Raw genomic sequence first — 18548 nt, 5'->3', positions numbered from 1 at the left:
TGAGATCACCTCCCCTATGAACTACAATTACATGTAGAGCAGATATCACTGTGAACAACCTGAAGACTAGCAGAACTGCTTTTCTTCAACCAAGGATATAAAGAAAGAATAACATGGAGTCTGGTAGGAGGGGAGGAAAAAAGATCTAGTTGGATCCACACCTCTGGTGGGTGACCTGGAAGAGGAGAGGAATATGACAGGCTTGGGGATCCTCCCTAATGAATAAAGGTTCAAACCCCATATTAGGCACCCCAGGCCTGGGGTCTAGCATTGGGAAGATGAACACCCTAGACTGGCTTGAAAACCCTCTTGAAGAGCATGCTCACAGACTTGCTCACGCCCAGTCCCAGTGCAGAGGCAACAGATTGAAAACTGAGTGGTGCTCTGACTGGATGCCAGGATTGCCCCAGTGAGATCCCCTAGCCTGCACTGGGCTTCTGCTCTAGCCCTCCTGCTCTGGCACTGCACCCTGCTAAGATAGAGATCACGATTGTGTGAGCCTGGGTAACTGGAGCAGGCTTAAAGTTGTAGCTCCAGCCCCTTGTGCCTGCCCATGCCCATAAACAAGGCAGGACCCACAATTCTTGCCACACATGTGCTCGTGCACATCAGGGAGAAGTGAAAACAGCTCAGAAGTATAGCTCTAGGCCCTTGGACCTTGATCCTACCCCCTGACAGGGCAGCAACCAACAGTGAGCCCAAGAGAAGCCCTGGCTTGTGCTTGGCTTTGGCTGTAGCCCCTCTGACTCTGGCCCTACTTCCCACAAAAGCAGCAGTCACCAGTGCATCTTGGAAGAATATGCCACTTGTGATCACTTCAGATCCAGTTCTCCCACCAAAGCCACTGGGCACAGACTGCATAAGGTCATTCCCACACAAGGACAAGCATTCAAGACCAGAAAATGTAACTTTCACCTAATTTCATATAAACAAACAAAAGGTCAAAGAAAATGAGAAGACAGTTGAATAGGTTCCAAGTGAAAGAATAAGATAAAACCCCAGAAAAAATACCCTAATGACATGGTGATAATTTACCCAATAAAAGTTCAAAGAAATAGTAATAAAAATGCTCACTGAACTTGGGGATAAAATAGAGGAACATAGTGAAAACTTCAACAAAGAACTAGAAAATATAGAAAGGAACCAGTCAGAGCTGAAGAATACAGTAACTGAAATAAAAAAGTCACTAGAAGGAATTAACAGCAGATTAGCTGATACAGATGGGCACATAAGAACATATCATCTGGAAGATAGAGTAGTGGAAATCACCCACTCAGAACACTAAAAAAATATGTAGTTTTAAATGAGGATAGATTAAGGGACATTGGGAAAATATCAAACTTACTAACATTCATAGTATAGGGATCCCAGAAGGAGAAGAGAGAGGGAAAGTGGCAGAAAAAGTATTTAATGAAATTATGGCTGAAAACTTCCCTAACTGAAGAAGGAAACAGATATCAGGTCCAGGAAGCACAGAGAATCCCAAACAAATGAACTCAAGGAGACTTACATCAGGACATATCATAATTAAAATGGCAAAAGTGAAAGGTAAAGAGAATTTAAAGTGAAAAACAAGGGGTCACATACAAAGAAACTCCCATAAGGCTATCAGCTGGTTTTTCAGCAGAATCTTTGCAGGCCAGAAGGAAATGCCACAAAATATTTAATGTGCTGAAAGAAAAATACCCTACAACTTAAGATATTTTATCCAGAGAAGTTATTCAGAATTGAAGGAGAGATAAAATGTTTCCCAGACAAGCAAAAACTAAAAGAGTTCATCACCACTAAACTGGCTTTACATAAATATTAAAGGGTCTTCTTTACATGAAAAAGAAAAGATATAATAAGAAATAAGAAAACATTAATATATGAAGGGAAAATTTCATTGGTAAATGCAAATGTATAGAAACGACAGTGGATCAATGACTTGAAAAGCTAGCAGGAAGGTTAAAAGACAAAAAAAATGTAAAATCAATTATAACTACAATAACTAGTTAAGGGATAGATATAAAGATGTGAAATATAACATCAAAAACATAAAATGTTGGGGGTAGAGTAAAAAATGCAGAGCTGCTAGAATGTGTTTGATCTTAGAGGACCATCAGTTTAAGACAAGTAGACATAATTATAGGTTGATATATATGAATCTCATGGTAACCACAAATCAAAAACCTATTATAGATACACAAAAAACAAAGAGAAAGGAATCTAAATTTGACACTAAAGAAAATCATCAAACCACAAGAAAAGAGGCTATGAGAAGAAACAGAAAAGAGCTACAAAAACAACCAGAAAATAAGTAACTAAATGGCAATGGGTACATACCTATCAATAATCACTTAAATATAAATGAACTAAATGCTTCAATCAAAAGACATAGGGTGGATGATTGGATAAAAAAAATAAGATCCATCTATATGCTGCCTACAAGAGACTCACTTTGAGCTAAAGACACACACAGACTGAAAGCGTAAGGGTGAAAAAAAATTCTATATAAATGGAAACAAAAAGACAGCTGGGGTAGCAATACTCATATCAGACAAAATAGATTTTAAAACAAAGTCTATAATAAAAGACAAAGAAAAGCATTGTATAGTGATAAAGGGGTCAAGACAAGAAGAGGATATAATATTTGTAAACATATATGCACCTAATATAGGAGCACCTAAATATATAAAATAAATATTAACAGAGATAAAGGGAGAAATTGAGAATAATGTAATACTATAGTAGGGGGTTTTAACACCCCACTTACATCAATGGGTAGAACATACAGACAGAAAATCAATAAGGACACTACAGCCTTAAATGCCACATTAGGCCAAATGGACTAAATAGATATCTATAGGACATTCTGTCCCAAAACAGTAGCATACACATTCTTTTCAAGTCCACTTGGCAATTTCTCCAGGATAGATCAGATGCTAGGCCACATAATGTATCAATAAATTTAAGAAGATTGAAATTATATCAAGCATTTTTTCTGACCACACGTGTGTGAAACAAGAACTCAATTACAGGAAGAAAAATGGAAAGAAGACAAAAACATGGAGGCTAAACAACATGCTACTAAAAAACAAATGAGTCAATGAAGAAATCAAAGAGGAAATCAGAAAATACCTTGAGACAAATAAAAGTAGAAACACAACTTTCCAAAATCTATGGGATGCAGCAAAGCAGTTCTAAGAGGAAAGTTTATAGCAACACAGACCTACCTCAAGAAACAAGAAGAATCTCAAACAACCTAACTTTCCATCAATAAGAATTAGAAAAAGAAGAAAAATTAAAGTATAATATAGTGTCAAGCATTAATAAATACTATGAAGATAACATAAAATTCCTAGAGTACATAGGCAGTATGGTCTTTGACATCGATCTTAGGAAACATTTTTATAAATCTGTTTCCTCAGGCAAAGGAAACAAAAGTAAAAATAAACAAATGGGACATAATCTAACTTAAAATTTGCACAGCAAAGGAAATGTCAACAAAACAAAAAGGCAACCTACTGAATGGGAGAAGGTATTTGCAAGTGATATGTCTGATAAGTGCTTTATATCCAAAATATGTAAAGAACTCATATAACTCAAAAGGGGCGAACTGATTAAAAAATGAGCAGAGGAACTGAATAGGCATTTTTTCATAGAAGACATACAGATGGCCAACAGGCACATGAAAATACACTCAACATCACTGATCATCAAGGAAATGCAAATCAAAGCCACCATGAGATATCACCTCAGGCCTGTCCAAATGGCTATGGTCAAAAAGACAAGAAATAACAAGTGTTGATGAGGCTGTGGAGAAAAGGGAATTGTTGTGCACTTTGGTGGGAATGTAAATTGGTACAGCCACTATGAAAAACCATATGGCGATTTCTAAAATATTAAAAATAGAACTACAATATGATCCGGCAATTCCACTCCTATGTATTTATCCAAAGAAAATGAAAATGCTAATTTGAAGATATATGTGCCCTAATGTTTATTGCTGCTTTATTTATAATAGTCAAGATATGGTAGCAACCTAAGTGTTCATTAACAGATGAATGGGTAAAGAAGATGTGGTATATATATATACACACACACACACACACACACACACACACACACACAGTGGAATATTAGTCGTAAAAAAAAGAATGGTAAGTGTTGGTGAGGATGTGGGGAAAAAGGAAACCTTGTACAACATTTTGCCATTTGCAATAATATGGATGGACCTGGAGGGTATTATGCTTAGTGAAATAAGTCAGACAAAGATAAATACTGTATGGTTTTATTTAGATGTGGAATCTAAAAAATAAACAAATGAATATAACAAAACAGATTTGAAGTCACGGATACAGAGAATAAACTAGTGGTTACCTGAGAGGAGGGAGTGGGAGGAGGTGCAAAATAAGTGACGGGGATTAAGAAAAACAAACTATTAGGTATAAATAACTAAGTTACAAGAAAGTAAAGTACAGCACAGGGAATTTAGCCAATATGTTATAATAACTTCACATGATGTACAAAATATGAAATCACTGTGTTGAACACCTGAAAATAATATATTATTGTAAGTCAACTGTACTTCAATTAAAAAAAAAAATTCAAGTCCTAACAATAACCTAGAAGGTCCATGTGATCTGACATCTATCCACAATTCTGACCTGATTTGTCCCATTCTTATTGCTCATTTTGTTTCAACTGCTACTCTTCAAACACATAATACTCATGTCTTTAAGATCTTGCATTCATCATTATTTCTGGTGGAATGCTCTTTACTCAACTATTCAGAGGACCCACTTTCTTGTTTCTTTAGATCCTTGCTCAAATATCACTTTCCTATCTAAAATAGCAACTATTTGTCATTTTCTATACCCTCAGCTTTAGTTATCTTCATAGTATTTATTAATGCTTGACACCATATTATACTTTCTAATGTTTGTTTGATAGTTGATTATTTCCCCAATTAAATGTGAGCTCTATGACAGCAAAGATTTTATTTTGTTTACTGCATTCTCACTGCATAGGGCAAGGTCTGGCAACAGAATAGGTGCTAAATAAGTATTTATTGAATAAGTAGATGAAGAAATTTACAGAATGCTAGAAATGATGGTAGTATAATATAGCTATATTCAAAGTACCAGAGAAAATATAAGCACCTTACTTAAACCTATTTTGAAACACACTTATGTATCAGAAACTGTGCTGAGTGCTGGAGCTACAACAATGTGTGAAAAAAGATACCTGTATTCTGAGATCTCCTTTATTCCAGAGTGATAAACCTGGAAACTTACATATCAGTTACTTACAAACCAGGGACATGGTGTTTCCATTGGAATTTCTTACACTGGACTTTCAATTTTGTCCCTTAATTCTGGAATTATAGATCTTCCTAATAGGTTGGTCAACCCAATGTGAACCAGGATGAAATGAACCATTTCATTTTGCCCTCAAATGCCACTTGAGGTTCTAGATTCTGTGATTGCATTCAGGGTAGAGGTAGTGTTCTAATCATTTTCTTTAGAAACATGTTCATTACATCATTGACTAATCAATTACCTTTACTATCATAGAGTTCCTAGGCATCAAAATCTTCATCTAAAATAGAGACAAACCAATGGCCAAACAAGATACTGCAACATAAGATCTACACAAGAATAGTTTATATAATTGGCACATCTGACGTCTTAATTGTCTTGGGCTATTAAAACAAAATATCATCGTCTGAGGGCTTAAGAAACAGAAATTTATTTCTCATCGTTCTGGGGTCTGGGAAATCCAAGATCAAGTTGCCAATTTGTTTTCCTGGTGAGGACTCTTCTTGGCTAGTAGATGGCCATTTCCTCACTATATCATCACATGGCCCTTGACTTGATGAGTGCAAATGCGGAGATAGTGAGGGAGAAGGAGAGGGAGAGGGAGAGGGAGAAAGAGAGTTCCTTTTTCATACAAGGCCATTAGTCCCATCAAAAAGTTTCCAACCTCATGACCTAATCTAACCTTAATTACCCTCCAAGGCCCCATCTTCAAATACCATCACCTTGGGGGTTAGGGACTTAACATATTAATTTTGAGGGAACACTAACATCAGTCCATACACCATCTAGCACAATAAATAATGTTTATTGTATTAAGTAGAAATTATAAGTGTGCTGGTCAATAGAGAAGGGACAAACAGGACGTGGAAAGCCAAGAAGAGCCTGGGAATTAAGAGCTGAGTCTGTACAGGCTTCCTAGGTTCAGAGCTTGAGGTAAAGATTCTGGAGGTACGCTAGCATAAGAAGTTGTGGTAAGTCAGAGAGTAAGACTATACCTGAGCTATAGCTGAGTAGATTATAATTTATTTATTGTGTTTTGAAGTAGCATCTACATTTTTAGATTCCATCAGCATCACAAACATCCCAGTCATTAACCCCAAATCAGAAACTATCTTGTAAGGGGAAACTCTGTGCTAAAGACCCAAGAACTAGAAGAAGGAAAAGGTTTATGATGCTTCTCTCTTAAAGAATTTTTTTTGACTTATTAATAAACTATAGAGAAAATTGGTCTCATCTCTGTTTATTCTACAACTCCTGCAGATTAGGAATGTGGTTTTAAGCAAACTACTAATTTTAACACAATTACATTTCAATAAAGCATTCTCAATTTCCTATGGAGTTTATAACAGTGGGAAGTTTACTTGAATTAAAAATAGTTTTGTGGCAACATTTGTCACACTTTATAATAGAGTAAATTATATGATAGAATGCAAACAGAGTGAGAAAGATCTTAAAAGTAATTATCTACTCCATCTTTTTGTTTGTTTTGTTTTGTTTGTTTTTTGGCCACTCTGTGCTGCTTGTGGGAATCTCAGTTTCCTGACCAGAGATTCAACCCGGGCCCTCAGCAGTGAAAGTGTGGACTCCTAAAACTACTGGACGGCTAGGGAATTCCCTCTACTCCACGTTTGAATCCCTTTTGCAATACACTTGTTGCATGATCACCCATTCTTGTGCTTGAACACCTCCTGTAATAGAGACTCACTTTCTTAAAAGGCAGTTCATTTCATTTTTTGGACAACTCTGAATTTTACAAAGATCTTTCTTATATTGAGTCAAAATTTAGTTGGAACTGTCACCTAAAAACAGTCCTACCTCATGGTAGAAATACTAACATCACCCTAGGTTCTTTCTCTGACTTTTCCTTCTCCCAATTCTCTGCTTCTTCCCCCAATTTTCCATTTTTCCTTTATTTTTGCTTGGTATTTTATACATCTGATTTCTTTATTTCTTCTTCTTTTTTTTAAGGACATTAATCTTTTATTTTAACAAAGGCTGACAGTTTACAAGACCCTGTGATTTACAGTGGTTAAAGCACAGGTTTTGTACCTTCTCTCTGGTTTCAATCCAGGCTTTAACATGCATTGGCTGTGTAACCTTGAGCAAATCATTTAACCTCCATCTGTCTCTGTTTCTTCTTTAGCTAAATGAATATAATACCAGTATCTACCTTACAAGATGATGTAGGATTAGTATATATATGTATATACCTGATTTCTAAGTTAAAGAGAAAAAATAGAAATTTTGAGCTATTTATAAATGAATGATAATGATAGTTTCATATCAAAAACTATAAGGTATACCATAAGATTATTTGGGGAAAATGCATTAAATATGTTTATTTAAAAAATAGGTTTAAAATAAATGTTAAGCATTTCATTCAAGAAACTAGATAAAATGCAACAACATATATTTAAGTAAGTAAAAGACAGTAATGAGGTCAAAAGCAGAAATTAATGAAATAGAAAACAAAATAAATATTAGATTTGAGCAATAAAATCCAAGATTTCTTTTTAAGATCAATACAATAAATACACTTTTTGTAAGGCACTTATAAGATGAGAGTGTGAGAGAGAGAAAACACAAGACATTAGAATGAAGAAAGGAACATAACTAAAGACATATTTTAAAATATTATTAGATAATAGAATGTTTACATTTGCATTAATAAATTTGGAAAAGAAAATGAAGTGAACATTTTCCTAGGAAAAATATATATGACCATGACCAATAAGAGTAATTAGATAATATGGCTGGGTGAACAACTATAGAATAAATTAAATAGTTAATCAAATATCTAATACTTAAATGAATAACAGGTCTTTGTAAATTCTACCTAACCATCACTTCAAGGAAGTATGTTATTATTTAAATTCTAAGCACTTAAAAGAGCATAGAAAATTATGGAAAATTGGCTAACACAGTCTATGTATAGTACATGATCCTGATATAAAGTCTTGATAAAGTTAGCACAACTAAAAATCAATAACACTTATCATTATAGATTCAAAAATATAAAATAAAATCAAATTTGGCAGTATATTAAAAGAGTAACGCACTATGATCAGGTAGAATGTATTTCTAGAACACAAATTGTTAAACATGCATAATATAGTACCCATAATTATAGAATAAAGAATGCCAACATATTGGGTAAAGAAAAGAAAAAGCAAAGGTTAAAAACCAATATAACCCTCTAAAAGTAACATTTTTAAGAACTGTTCAGTAAAAGGTTCAACTCTGTAAGACACAAAACCCTGGGGATAAAAAGGAAAATATTCTCACATGTAAGTAAACACAATTTAAAATCTCTTATAAAAGGTGAATAAGAAATCAGGAGAAAATATTTTTCTAACATACATAACAGGCAAAGGTTAATATCCATAATATATAAAGAACACTAATGAATCAATAAGAAAAAGGTAACCAAAATTGGTTAACTGAGAATTTATTTAGAAACAGATAATACACATGTATCATAATCATAAAAGAAGTCAAGCTCAGTGGAAACTAAGCAAATGTAAATTAAAGCAACAATTTTGTAAGCATACTTTTTCATCCATCGTATTGATAGATTTAAATGTTGTCAAAGCTTTAGTATAACTGATAATTTTATGTGCTATTTGTAAGGGTACAGATTGGAACAACTTTAAATGCTTACACACTCTTGGTCCAGCAATTCCATCCCAAGAAATCTATTCTGCAAAAATAATACCATGTGTATTAGCATTGGTTAAAGTACTAAAAAACTGGGCACAATATAAAGGAGAACAGTTAAATAATTATGACTCTTTCATTGAAGGAAGAAAATGGAAAATGGTGTAATTGTTAAAAATAATGGGATAGGTGTGGGTCTGCATGGACCCTGAACTCCTCCCTCTGCTTCTCTTGCCTCCATGGTTGCAGGTTGTCCCAAAATCTGAGAAGAGGGTGGCATGACCCTTGACACCAAAGCCTCACTGCCACTGCGCTCGAGACAGACCCTGCCAGCCGAAATCCTATCTACCCTCCGGGCCACGTGCCAGGTGTTGCTGTCTCTAAGCTGAACCTGGTCACCATTTTTGAGCAAAGAGCCCTGGGATGTGAAGAAAAGGAAACAACAGTCATACACCCAGGTAGGTTATTACAGACTATTGAGGAGAGTGCCTGTTCTATCAGCTGTGTGGTGGACAGGGTCTTCGTGCTCTGGCTGGGTGTCAGGCCTGTGCCTCAGAGCAGAGAGAGCCAAGTTCAGGACATTGGTCCACCAGAGTCCTCCAGCTCCATGTAATATCAAATGGCAAAAGCTCTCCCAGAGATCTCCATCTCAATGCTAAGACCCAGCTCTACTCAACGACCAGCAAGCTACAGTGCTGGACACCCTATGCCAAACAACTAGCAAGACGGGAACACAACCCCACCCATTAGCAGAGAGGCTGCCTAAAATCATAATAAGGTCACAGATACCCCAAAAAACAACACTGGACGTGGTCTTGCCACCAGAAACACAAGACCCAGCCTCATCCACCAGAACACAGGCACCAGTCCCATCCACCAGGAAGCCTACACAGCCCACTGAACCAACCTTAGCCACCGGAGGCAGACACCAAAAGAAACAGGAATGACGAACCTGCAGACTGTGAAAAGGGACCCCAAACACAGTAAGTTAAGCAAAATGAGAAGACAGAGAAACACACAGCAGATGAAGGAACAAGGTAAAAACCCACCAGACCAAACAAATGAATAGGAAATAGGCAGTCTGCCTGAAAAAGAATTCAGAGTAAAGATATCCAAAATCTTGGAAATAGAATGGAGAGAATAAAAGAAACGTTTAACAAGGACCTAGAAGAACTAAAGAGCAAACCAACAACGATGAACAACACAATAAATTAAATTAAAAATTCTCTAGAAGGAATCAATGGCAGAATAACTGAGGGAGAAGAATGGATAAGTGACCTGGAAGATAAAATAGTGGAAATAACTACTGCAGACCAGAATAAAGAAAAAAGAATGAAAGAATTGAGGACAGTCTCATACACCTCTGGAACAACATTAAACACACCAACATTCGAATTATAGGGGTCCCAAAGAAGAAGATAAAAAGAAAGGGACTGAGAAAATATCTGAAGAGATTATAGTGGAAAACTTCATTAATATCAGAAAGGAAATAGTAAATCAAGTGCAGGAAGTGCAGAGAATCCAATACAGGATAAATCCAGGGAGAAATATTTCAAGACACATATTAACAAAACTATCAAAATTAAATGCAAAAAAAAAAAAAATGTTAAAAGCAGCAAGGGAAGGACAACAAATAACACATAAAGGAATCCTCATAAGGTTAACAGCTGATCTTTCAGCAGAAACTCTGCAAGCCAGAAGGGAGTGGCAGGGCATATTTAAAGTGATGAAAGGGAAAAATCTACAACAAAGATTACTCTAACCAGCAAGGATCACATTAAGATTCGACAGAGAAATTAAAAGCTTTACAGACGAGCAAAAGCTAAGAGAATTCAGCACCACCAAACCAGCTTTACAACAAATGCTAAAGGAAATTCTCTAGGCAGGAAACACAAGAGAAGGAAAAGACCTATAATAACAAATCCAAAACAATTAAGAAAATGGTAATAGGAACATACATATTGATAATTACCTTAAATGTAAATGGATTAAATGCTCCCACCAAGAGATATAGACTGGATTAATGGATAAAAAAACTAGACCCAAATATATGTTGTCTACAAGAGACCCACTTCAGACCTAGGGACACATACAGAATGAAAGTAAGAAGTTGAAAAAAGATATTCCATGCAAATGGAAATCAAAAGAAAGCTGGATTAACAATTCTCATATCAGAAAAAAATAGACTTTAAAATAAAGACTATTATAAGAGACGAGGAAGGACAATACATAATGATCAAGGGATCAATCCAAGAAGAAGATATAACCATTGTAAATATTTATCCACATAACATAGGAGCACTTCAATACATAAGGCAACTGCTAACAGCCATAAAGGGGAAATCTGCAGTAACACAATGATGTTGGGAACTCTAACATGCCACTTACACCAATGGACAGATCATCCACAATGCAAATAAATAAGGAAGATTTAAGTGATATATTAAACAAGATGCACTTAATTGATATTTATAGGACACTCCATCCAAAAACAACAGAATACACATTCTTCTCTAACTGCTTATGAAACATTCTCCAGGATAGATCATACCTTGGGTCACAAATCATGCCTTGGTAAATTTAAGAAAACTGAAATCGTATCAAGTACCTTTTCTGACCACAATGCTATGAGACGTACCTAAGGATAAGACAGGAATAAAGACACAGACCTAGTAGAGAATGGACTTGAGGATATGGGGAGGGGGAAGGGTAAGCTGTGACAAAGTGAGAGAGTGGCATGGACATATATACACTACCAAATGTAAAATAGCTAGTGGGAAGCAGCCGCATAACACAGGGAGATCAGCTCGGTGCTTTGTGACCACCTGGAGGGGTGTGATAGGGAGGGTGGGAGGGAGGGAGATGCAAGAGAGAAGAGATATGGGAACAAAAAAAATTAAAATAAATAAATAAATAAAATTAAGCAGCCAGTTAAATTTCTCATTGTTTTAAAATAGAACTAAAATTAGGCAACTCCTACACTCTTCTCTACTGAAATATTAAAGTATGCTTCATAAGGAAAAAAAAAACAAGAAATGAAGGAAACCATAGCAAAGATCAATAAAACTAAAAGTTGGTTCTTTGAGAAAATAAAGAAAATTGATAATCATTAGCCAGACTCATCAAGAAAAGAAAGGGAGAAGACTCAAATTAATAGAATTAGAAATGAAAAAGGAGAAGTAACAACTGACACTGCAGAAATACAAAGGATCATGAGAGGTTACTACAAGCAACTATATGTCAATAAAATGGACAACCTGGAAGAAATGGACAAATTCTTAGAAAAGCACAACCTTCCAAGAATGAACCAGGAAGAAATAGAAAATATAAATAGACCAATTACAATCACTGAAATTGAGACTGTGATTAAAAATCTTCCAAGAAACAAAAACCCAGGACCAGATGGCTACACAAGTGAATTCTATCAGATATTTAGAGAAGAGCTAACACCTATTCTTCTAAAAGTCTTCCAAAATATAGCAGAGGGAGGAATACTCCCCAAATGATTCTACGAGGCCATCATCACCCTGATACCAAAACCAGACAAAGAAAGAATACTACAGGCCAATATCACTGATGAACATAAATGCAAAAATCCTGAACAAAATACTAACAAACAGAATCCAACAGCACATTAAAAGGCTCATACACCATGATCAAGTGGGGTTTATCCCAGGACTTCAAGGATTCTTCAGTATAAGCAAATCAATCCATGTGATACACCATATTAACAAATTGAAGGAGAAAAAACATATGATCATCTCAATAGATGCAGAAAAATCTTTTGACAAAATTCAACACTGATTTATGATAAAAACCCTCCAGAAAGTAGTCATAGAGGGAACTTACCACAGCATAATAAAGGCCATATATGACAAACCCACAGCCAACGTTGTTCCCAATGCTGAAAAACTGAAACCATTTCCATTAAGATCAGGAACAAGACAAAGTTGTCCACTCTCACTTCTATTATTCAACTTTGTTTTGAAAGTTTGAGCCACAGCAATCAAAGAAGAAAAAGAAATAAAAGGAGCCCAAATTGGAAAAGAAGAAGTAAAACTGTCACTGTTTGCAGATGACATGATACTGTACATAGAGAATCCTAAAGATGCTACCAGAAAACTACTAGAGCTAATCAATGAATTTGGTAAAGTAGCAGGATACAAAATTAATGCACAGAAATCTCTTGCATTACTATACACTAATGATGAAAAATCTGAAAGAGAAATTAAGGAAACACTCCCATTTACCATTACAACAACAGGAATAAAATACCTAGGAATAAATCTACCTAAGGAGAGAAAAGACCTGTATGCAGAAAAGTATAAGACACTGATGAAAGAAATTAAAGATGATACAAACAGGTGGAGAAATATACCATGTTCTTGGATTGGAAGAATCAGCATTGTGAAACTGATTATACTATCCAAAGCAATCCACAGATTCAATGCAATCCCTATCAAACTAACACTGGCATTTTTCACAGTACTAGAACAAAAAATTTCACAATTTGTATGGAAACACAAAAGACCCCGAATAGCCAAAGCAATCTTGAGAAAGAAAAACAGAGTTGGAGGAATCATGCTCCCTGACTTCAGACTATACTACAAAGCTACAGTAATCAAGATTGTATGGTACTGACTCCAAACAGAAATATAGATCAATGGAACAGGATATAAAGCCCAGAGATAACCCAATGCACATATGGTCACCTTATTTTTGATAACGGAGGCAAGAATATACAATGGAGAAGAGACAGACTCTTTTATAAGTGGTGTTGGAAAACTGGACAGCTACATATAAAAGAATGAAATGAGAACCCTCCCTAACATCATACAGAAAAATAAACTCAAAATGGATTAAAGACCTAAATGTAAGGCTAGAAACTATAAAACTCTTAGAGGAATACATAGGCAGAACACTATATGATATAAACCACAGCAAGATCCTTTGACCCACCTCCTAGAGAAATGGAAATAAAAACAAAAGTAAACAAACGGAACCTAATGTAACTTGAAATCTTTGTAACTTGAAAGCTTTTGCACAGCAAAGAAACCATAAACAAGACAAAAACACAGCCCTCAGAATGGGAGAAAATATTTGCAAATGAAACAACTGAGAAAGGATTAATCTCCCAAATTTACAAGCAGCTCATGCAGCTTATTATCAAAAAAAACAAACAACCCAATCCAGAAATGGGAAGAAGACCTAAATAGATATTTCTCCAAAGAAGATATACAGATTGCCAACAAACACATGAAAGGATGCTCAGAATCACTAATCATTACTGAAATGCTGATCAAAACTCCAATGAGCTCTCACCTCACACCAGTCAGAATGGCCATCATCAAAAAATCTACAAACAATAACTGCTGGAGAGGGTGTGGAGATAAAGGAACCCTCTTGCACTCTTGGTGGTAATATAAATTGATACAGCCACTAGGGAGAACAGTGTGGAGGTTCCTTAAAAAACTAAAAATAGAACTACCATTCGACCAATCCCACTACTGGGCATATATCCTGAAGAAAGCATAATTCAAAAACAGTCATCTATCACAATGTTCATTGCAGCTCTATTTACAATAGCCAGGACATGGAAGCAACCTAGGTGTCCATCAACAGATGAATGGAGAAAGAAGATGTGGCACATGTATACAATGGAATATTACTCAGCCATAAGAAGAAACGAAATTGAGCTATTTGTAGTGAGGTGGATGGACCTAGAGTCTGTCATACATAGTGAAGTAAGTCATGTGCAGTGTGGCCAAGAAAGAAAAAAAAAAAAAAAAAAAGGTTCTGAAGAACCTAAGGGCAGGACAAGAATAAGGATGCAGACATAGAGAATGGGCTTGAGGACATGGGGAGTGGGAAGGGTAACCTGCGACGAAGTGAGAGAGTGGCATGGGCATATATACACTACCAAACGTAAAATAGATAGTTAGTGGGAAGCAGCTGCATGGCCCAGGGAGATCAGCTTGGTGCTTTGTGACCACCTAGAGGGGTGGGAAAAGGAGGGTGGGAGGGAGGGAGACACAAGAGGGAAGAGGTATGGGAACATATGTATATGTATAACTGATTCACTTTGTTATAAAGCAGAAACTAACACACCATTTTAAAGCAATTATACTCCAATAAGATGTTAAAAAAATATATAACGAGATAAATGGAGGAAGCTTATGAAGAGATAAATGGATTTGTAACAACAACAAAACACAGGATATTAGTCGCATTATGTTCACATTAATGTTGAATGTATATGAAAATTTATACAAAATAATAACTGGAATGATATCAATTAATTTGGCAAATATTTAATGAACACTTAGATGTGTGCTATTGATTGTTCTCAGGTGCTAGATTTATGGCTATGACAAACCAGGAAGATAAATACTATTTTGTTTACCTTTATGGTGTTGGATTTGGTAGTAAAGAGGGTTTGTTTTTATATGTTACTATATTGTATGAATTTCTTTTTGACTGATATATATTCATATGCTACTTTTATGAATTTAGAATATAAGGTAAAAAAGACAAAAGGAGAAAAATTAAACCCATAGGTACTTCTTGTTCATTTGAATATTATAATTTTATTGGCATAAGTCTGAATTTAACTTATGAATTTGATAATTATGTATTTAGATACTTTCCCATTCACACTTGCTGATTTATTTATCAGCAAGAGACTAAAAGAGTGTTTATACACACACTGAAAGATATAGTGTTAAACATGTAGTTTGCTTTCATATGTTCTATGAAAGGAAACAATTTCAGACACATCCAGAAATCATTATCTGAATGGCTGAAAGATATTTGTATATATCAAAGAAATTCTCCATTTCCTTAGTGAGGGCATATATGGCAGCAAAAAATACATTTTTTTGGGTGATAGTTTAATTTGAGGAGGAAGAAAGAGCTTGCACAAATAATTTGAAATAAATCATTTTAAGCAGATGCATATTCATTCAAAATAAGTAATTATAACTGTGTTTACACAACATTTATAATTTATTTAGTTCTTTCAGAATGATGTGTTCTATCACAGAATATAGAGTTAGTTTTACAGTGTATGTTCTGCAGAACATGGTACAAGAGAAAATAGCATTTTCAAGGCTTTTCTGTTTCCTTTTGTCATCATTATTTACCTGAATTGTTCAAGTAGGTATAAATAACCCTCAAGGAAAAGCAAAGTTCTTCTTTGTCCACACTGAGTTTGAAGTAGTCAATTTAGTAGGATTTAGAATTTAGAAAAATGGCTAAGATGTTACATATCAATTTGGGAGTCTCTGGTACCAAAATGGTAGCTGAAGCCTGGCCATAAGTGCAATATAGCCAAAGAAGAGAGCATATAATGAACAGAAAAGGCTGATAATGAAATTTTGGGGGCCATGAAAGGTTACAGGATGGTAGAAGGAAGTGTATCCAGTAAAAGGGACAGAATCTGGAAATAAGAGTGTCACTGACAACCTGAAATCTACTTTGGAATATGAAGTTGAATTATTAAAAAGTTAACCTCATCTTCCCTGTATTTGCCTTCTAGGTTCTTTCCTTATCCTCAGAGTCGTTACTTAGATATAAAATGGTTCCAGATGCAACTGTGCCAAACACACAAGTAAGTCTCAGCACTTGGTTTATTGGTTTTGCTTGGAAATATTTTATGATTCAGTGAACTATGTATTTGGCCAGTTTAATTGCAACTGAAAATTGGAGAGGTTTAATTTACCTGTTTATGCAGTCACTTGAGTGGCTAAATTTCTGCAATTTTTTTCTTTTAAGGAGATGTGATAACAGGCATCTATTATATCTTCTAGCCAAGTCTTCTCATTATATACACATATCTCTCATTAATGCAAATTTGTGGTTTATTTTGTTGATGTCAAAATTGGTTTGTATAATCTGCTTCCTCAGGTGATAAAAAAAATCCTTAGATTTCAATACATTGTTTACTTGATGTAACTAAATCAGTTAAAGCACTTATATTTTTCCTATAATATACTGGCTTTATAAGTGAGAAGAATTGGAAATTCTTGTTCAGATATGTTTCAGAGTGGTGATACTCGAGTTTTTGAAATTATTCAACTTTTAAAATTAATCCAATAAGACATTATCTCCGAAGGGGGGGGTTATACTTTTTTATGGGCTGACTTATGTGTTTTCAACAGAAATGATCAAATTAATTGAATGTTATGTTTGCTCTTCTTTTTTTTCCATTATGTAGATTCAGTTGGTCTAAAAATGTTGTTTGGTTGAATTTACACTAGTTTAGCAATGTGTGCATTAAAGCTGCATTTCCCTAGAATAAAAAGCTGATTTCTCAGGCCCTAAAACACACCAGGAGTTAAATACCACTTATCCAGTCAAATAAGAGGTATTTTTGAAGCATTACAAAAGGACAGAATAGACAAATATTATGGTCCAGTGATTCTGATAAATGCAAATGATCTAAAACCTTCAATCCAGGAACCAAGTATAAGCAATGCCCAGTTTTCCTGAACTCCCTAGAGAAGAAATAATGGAAATAATTTTAATGCTGGAAAAAAGGTTAGCAAATAAGAATCTAGCTAGGTTCCCTGTACAATCTCTTACAAAGAAAAAAAAAAATCGCAGAGCCTCATACATGTGTAGGTGAGTGTTCGAAGTTCTGATTGCTTATCTGAACTCTCCAACGTTTGGCAGCATGCCCACCTTCAGGGCAGACCCTGTCATCCTTGGCATGAAACAAAATGAGGTGATCTGAACCTAGGAGTCAATTTCTTCTCTAGATGCATGTGTGCAACTCCTATTAATTTTAATGAGAATTATGTTTGCACATTGAGGCAGGATAATCCCTTCGGGAGGAATCTTTTCCTTGGATGCATACACGTAATTTCCATTAAAGGGACAAAACCCCAGGGGAAACGTACATGGGTGCCTGAGGGCACGCTCTGACACTTTGCATAAAAAACACTGCACAAATCACCAGGTCATCTTAAACTTGTAGATGCCAAAATATAAGAGGTAAGTGAGCATTTATTTAAGCCTGAAATTTGTATTCAGTTGATGTGGATTTCTCTGAGAACTACCTTTAATTTGTGATCATATAAAGAAGAAATGACTACCAAACTGTAGAATCCAATCTTATAATTAGGATATTTGTTAAAGAACAGTAACCAATATAAGGTGAATAGTGTCATATATATTTTTAAAAGAAATAATACAAAAAAATAAGAAATAATACAATTGAAATGAAAGAGACAATGAAAACTGAGTTAATGAAAAAAGTAACCTATTTCACATACTCTTGCTTCCAAAGGAGACTTCGAAGATTATGGACGATTTAAGTCTTTTCATCAGTGAATCCTGTGTGAAAACTTTTTAAGTGGCCCTAATATGTAATGAATAACCTCAGGGCAGAGATCTGTTTGAAGGCGATATGATTGATGGTCTATCATTCCTAATTCACTGTTTATACTGGTAGAGAGCCTACTGGGAAAATACCTCATTCATCAGGGTATTAGTGAATTCAACCAACGTATGGCACCTTCATTTTAACAAACTAAAGGAGAAAAGCTAAATGGGGGAAATTGACAACCATCTCTGATTCTATGATAA

The sequence above is a fragment of the Neophocaena asiaeorientalis genome, unplaced genomic scaffold, assembly GCF_003031525.2.
Source record: "Neophocaena asiaeorientalis asiaeorientalis breed wild unplaced genomic scaffold, Neophocaena_asiaeorientalis_V1.1 scaffold662, whole genome shotgun sequence".
NCBI lineage: Eukaryota > Metazoa > Chordata > Mammalia > Artiodactyla > Phocoenidae > Neophocaena > Neophocaena asiaeorientalis.
This window is presented reverse-complemented; position numbering follows the sequence as displayed.